The sequence below is a fragment of the Athene cunicularia genome (genome assembly GCF_003259725.1).
Source record: "Athene cunicularia isolate RWA chromosome 5 unlocalized genomic scaffold, athCun1 chr5_part2, whole genome shotgun sequence".
Taxonomy (NCBI): domain Eukaryota; kingdom Metazoa; phylum Chordata; class Aves; order Strigiformes; family Strigidae; genus Athene; species Athene cunicularia.
Window position 1 is genome coordinate 5,786,300 of NW_020799102.1, and position 5,574 is coordinate 5,791,873.

The window sequence follows — 5,574 nt, forward strand, 5'->3', positions numbered from 1 at the left end:
GTTACTAAAAGGAGTACAAACAGCTCCTTCATGTGGACATTTATACTTGGAAATTGTGCCTTTTCTAGTTGCTACTCTAGAAAAAAAAAAAAAAACAGCAGAGATTCTATTTTTGTACTGAAACTCTTAATGAGAACACAGATTTTTAAATAAGGCTTATGTCAAACTTAACTGTAGTTGCACTGTTGGCAGGACTCTCCAGAAGTTTGGAGGTGAGCTTTGTTTTTGCATTTCACCACAAATATCCCCTGCCTTAATGTTTCGGTGCCTCTGCTAGAGGAAAAAGGAGTGTGATCTGTCACTCCGAGCTTTAACTATAGTAAAAAAAACCCGAGCAAGTGAATATGTGAATGTGTGTGCAGGGGTGGGTGTGGGTGTGTATGAAGGACAGAATAGCTCCTCCCTGTTCCTGGCTGATATTCCTGTTTTTATACAATTTATAGTGATTTATTTAAAGGTGCAATATATAATTTACTGAATAATGATCACTCTATTCTAATAGAGTTTTACTCAGGTTGGTGTCTTTTTATCATTGTTGTTGTTCTTCCTCAAATATATAAATCTGTGAAAATGTTGAAACTAAGGTTCCAAGTGTCCAAGCACTCCCAAACAGATTAACTGGCTTTACTGTTTCTACCAAAACAAATTGCACAAAATTCTGCTGTAAAGACCAATTTCTCAGTTGTTTCAGCTGTTCAAAACTGAGACACGTCTTACCTGCCTGCATCTCATTGATCTAATGTAATTGTTATATAATTATTTGCAATAGACTGCTGCTGTGTTTTAACTGGTCCTTTTAAAAACAGAACAAGCAGAAAACCCCTAGTTGCTGATTTTACAAGTCAAGGATTAGATTGGATTTATTTTTCTGGTACATAACTGTTAGACTTATGAAGGCATTACCAGTGAAGGACTTCTTAAGTAGCTGGGGGGGGTGTATGTTTTTTTTTGATCTTTCGAACATTGCACTGGTTGCATTGCAGAGGAGTATGAAGTTTATGAATAATGCTATAGAATAGCTATAAAGTGGTGAAAATCTTATGAAGGTTTAATAACCAGAGTCTCTGGAATTCTGCTGCTTTTTTTTGTTTGGGGTTTTTTTTAGGTTTTTTTGTTTGTTTTAGCAGAGTTGTCAGAAAAAAGCTACAGATATTAGGAGTATGTGTGGCATGACAATGGAACCTGGCAAACTCACAGAATCCACTGTCAGCTGAAGGAAAATGTAGGAATTCCTGGTGCACAACTGTAACTTTACAGATATCCAGAGGAATTTTTTACAACCTGGTGTGAAACTGGTGTGCTGTGTGTGAGCAAAACAGGAGGACAAACCACAGTGCACTTCAGCTTTTGGTTTTGTGGGGGATTTTTTTGTAGCAGCCACTTGTGGGTTCTTCAATATTTTTTTTCTCTCTTTCTCTGAAATACTTTAAAAAACAAATTTTAAAAACCCACAAGGTTAATGATCCTGCCCAGCTCCATCCAAACTGGCAGTCCACATAGTGGATCTCTCACCTGGCATTCTTCCTAAGCTGCTGTCAGATGACAAACAAAGATAAACCACTTGGACCAAACAGAAGCATTCCAAAGGAACTGGGAGGGAGGAAAGTCTGCCCCTCACAGGCATGCTATTTTTTTTTTTCCTCTGTTAATCTATTAATTACTGCACATCTGTGCAGAGCACAGAGCCAGTATTTGTTATTCCAGGTCTCCAAGAAGTTGCTGCCTTAAGGTGGAGAATGCCGTCTTACTTCAGAAGGCCCTTATTCTGTATAGCACAGAAGGGAGGGAGATGAATCTTCTACTCTAGATCATGCATTTGCATTGTATTGCAGCAGAACATCAGAAAACTAGCTAGAATGGCATGTGTTTCTACTAACCACTGCCCAGATACTCTTAACAGAAAATAACCGTATCTGTCCCATTGTTTTGATGTTGGAAGCAGGTGCCAAATTTTCACTTGTCATCATCTAATGAGTATTCATTTTTAATACAACTGTATAAACGTTTTCCCCAAACTGACTCATTCTGAGAAAAGACCGAAATTTGAAGTAAATGACTGGTTAAACCCAGGTATAGGTGGAAAAAGTTGGTGAGGCTTAAAACGCTGTAAACATACAGTTAGCCGTAGTGCTGCTGTGAGTAGGTAGGACATGCCTCCTAGGGTCTATGCAGGAAGAGGAGGATTACAGGTAATGAATGCTTTACTACCTTGTGGATCTCTTTTGGTCAAGATGACTTGAATTCCTGCAAAGATTTTTTTTCCCCTGCCTTCTGATGTTCTCTGTGTTATAATTGCCGAGATCTGTCTCTGGTCAGTGTTTTCTCTCACTGTAGCTTATCTAAAGCTATCCACTTTTCAGGCTGAAAGCTCCACAGTGTGTTTTTTTTTTTTTTTTTTTCTTCCCATTTGGGGCCTGCTTAAGAAGGGAAAAGTTGATGTGTTTCAAGTAAGTGACTGTTGAATATCTTGAAATGATGTACAAATTTTATTGTTTTCATATTTGTTGTACAGAAAATTTCAGCACATGTCTGTTTTTAATGGTTTGATTTGTTTTTAAAGATATAAAAATAACAATTAAAAAGCATCATCCTAGAGCATTTTCTGTCTTGTATTTTTTTTCTTGAGGTTCTCTTTTCCGTTCCTTTTGAATAAAATTAATTTGCTAAAATAGCCATTTCATTTAAAGGGGCTTTATAATGGATGAGGAAAATGGACTTCCATCCTCCAGGGTGACACTGAAGTTGGATGTGTGTTATGGTCACTGGGGCTCCCTGTGAGGGTGTTAATCTGTCATTGAGGCTTGCCTGGTAGGACCAGGGCCCGATGCTAATGTGTCCTGGCAGCTGGTGGCTTCTTCAAATGAAGAGCTTGGTACCAGATCAAGGAACAACAGCTTCATCCAAGGTCAATCAAAATATTTTCACTCACTAAAATTGCCTTGGGGGAGGACCAGCATTTCTAGGACTCATTTACTTTCGGAAAAACAAAAGTGAGGACTTTCTCATCCCTTGAAGGAGATGTTCTGTTGTCAAGGGCAATGATAGAAGGTTGTGCAGAAATATCTTTGTAATGTTGTAGCTGGCTTCTTGATTACAGATTGCCTGACTGTAGATGCATATGAAATTATGTTAGTTAAGTCCCCTTCTATAATTCTTAGTTTCCATTCCTGGCTGTCATCTGAATCATTCCCAAGGAGGATCACATGCCTAGAGGGTGGTACTGGCTCTCAGCAACTCTCCAGTTCATCAGAGGGCACTGACATGTACTGTAAAAACTTGTGATCCTCTGTGATAACTCTGCTGTGTTTTCTAGAACAACTGCATGGTGAGATGGGAAGAGCAAAGCGTCATTGTCTTGTCATCTTCCAGTGGGAGCATGTGCCAGCCACACGGTGGTTGTTTGAGGGCTCTTGGTGAGACTTGTGCTGCACAAGAGAAGCTGTGACAATGAACCTCCCAGTGTAGGACCTGCAGCAGGTGACCACCACTGCCAGGGGGAATCAGCCTCTGGAAGAGAGACCTTTAGGGAGAAAATTTCTGTGCTTGTTTTTTTCCTTAAATCACATAGGTTTGAAATATTAGAGCTTCAGTAAAGCCAACTGTTCTGGCTGTCATTTGTAGTGCTGGTGTGTTCAGGTGGTTAGAGCTGAACCCCTATATCTGGAAATCATGTTCTGTCCCTGGTCCTGTCACGTATTAGTTTTGAGATTAAAGAGATGGAGGTCAGAGAGGAGAGGACACAACATTTCTGTCCTGTTCTTTGCTCATTAAATGGGATGTTGTCATAAGTACTGCTGCCCTTGCATGCCCTTCCTGGCTGGGTGTTATCAGGCAGCAAATAGAGTTTGAAGATGAACAGATGTGGATGTTCTCGTGGAAGAAGGTCAGAAATGGGAGCTTGGAAGGGAAAAACACCTGAAAACTTTGCACACTCTGCTTTTCTCAAGCAAAAAGAAAAAGCCTCTTCGCAGTGGGAAAGATGCTAGGTCTTAACAGTTCCTTGGTGATCTCAGTAAAATTTAATTACAAAATGCAGATGCAATCACTTTTGTACAGGGGGAGAATGAGAGGCAAGCAAAGATCAACAGTTTACTTGCTTCTGAGGTAGGTAGGTACAGTGTTATCCCACTTCTCGTGCCTACCAGAGAAGTCACTGTGCTTCCTTTTTCCAGTTAGTGTGGTGCTGCTTCAGAGAGTCCCTTTCAGCTCTTAACATAAGACCTCGTGTGGTTGAAACCTCTGGCTTTCAAATGATTCCATTTTCAGCACTTTGCAGAAATGTTCATGGAGTTGGTACCAAACAGTGAGTCTCTCCAGTGCTGTGCTTTGTTATATTCTTCCTCTTGGTTTGGGCAAACTCTTTGCCCATGCCAGCCTCCTGCCTGCAAGGGAGGAGGAGGGAAAGCAGAAATCCTGACTTGGAAGTACCAGGAGCAGCTGCTTCCCCTGCTCTGCTGGCAGAAGGGAAGGAGCTGGTTGTACATCTCACAAGAGGGAAAAGCTGGGAGCCCCCCTCAGAATATTTCTTCAATCTGAGGATTCAGGATCCAGGATGGTGGGGTTTTGTCCCTATTACTTAGCAGAACTCCATTTACTCATTCAAGTTGCTTTTCCCAAGTTTGTTTAATTTAAAATTAATAGGCATCCCCTGACAACCAGAACAAAGCTAGCAGGCTAACCTCTCACTGAGAAAAGGCGACTAGTCTGATCCAAAGCGAGTTACTTTAACTCATATTTTACCTCTGACTTTCCAAGTGAGTGACCAGGGAAAAGCCAGATTCCTTGGAACGATGTTCTGGATGTGATGCTGGGGGTTTGTGGACAGCTTACACAAGGATTGCTAAGGGACACAAGGGCTGTGTGCTCTGTGTGCTAGGGACAGAGTGCACTCTCCACACACCATGCCATGGCTCTGCCCTTGTTTCAGTGCAGGGCAGGATGGGCAAGAAGACACGTGTCCTCGATTGCTGGACTCGTTTGGGTTGGGTTTGGCTTCGCCTAGCAATTTTGTATTGTGGTGCTTCCAGTGTTGGGAATGTACTATCAGAAGGAAAACAGGCTCTGTAGTAAAGGCTGATGTCAGCATTGACTAAGGTAGGTGTGTATCTATCTACATGTCTCTCCAGAAAGGAAATAGAGCCTGTTCATTTCTGCTGTAAGCCTCCAGATGGCACATGATACCGCTGTTCTTCCCAGGGAAAGCTTTTCCTGCCAGGCTGCTGCCTTTTTCATTTCCTTCACAGGCCCTGATAACTGCCCGCCACTTCATGTGCTGTTTCCCCTTCCTTCTCCCCACGCTGCAGGCGCAAAGCCTGTCCCCTCCAGCCCAGCCTAACGTCCCCTCCGGCCCTGGCCCACGTCCGTGGTTAAGCCTAGGCCCCCGTGCCTGCATAAGGCTGGCTGCCGGCTCTGCAGGGCCTGGGTACCTCCTGCTCCGTAGTCTTGTACACCAGATCAGATGACTTTTTTTCAGAAACTCCTAAGTTCAGCAATAGCCTGACAATGCCAAATAGTCCTTTGTTTCCTTGGGAAGTGCTCTTAAACTCGAGTCTTGCTGATACCTCAGACGTTTTC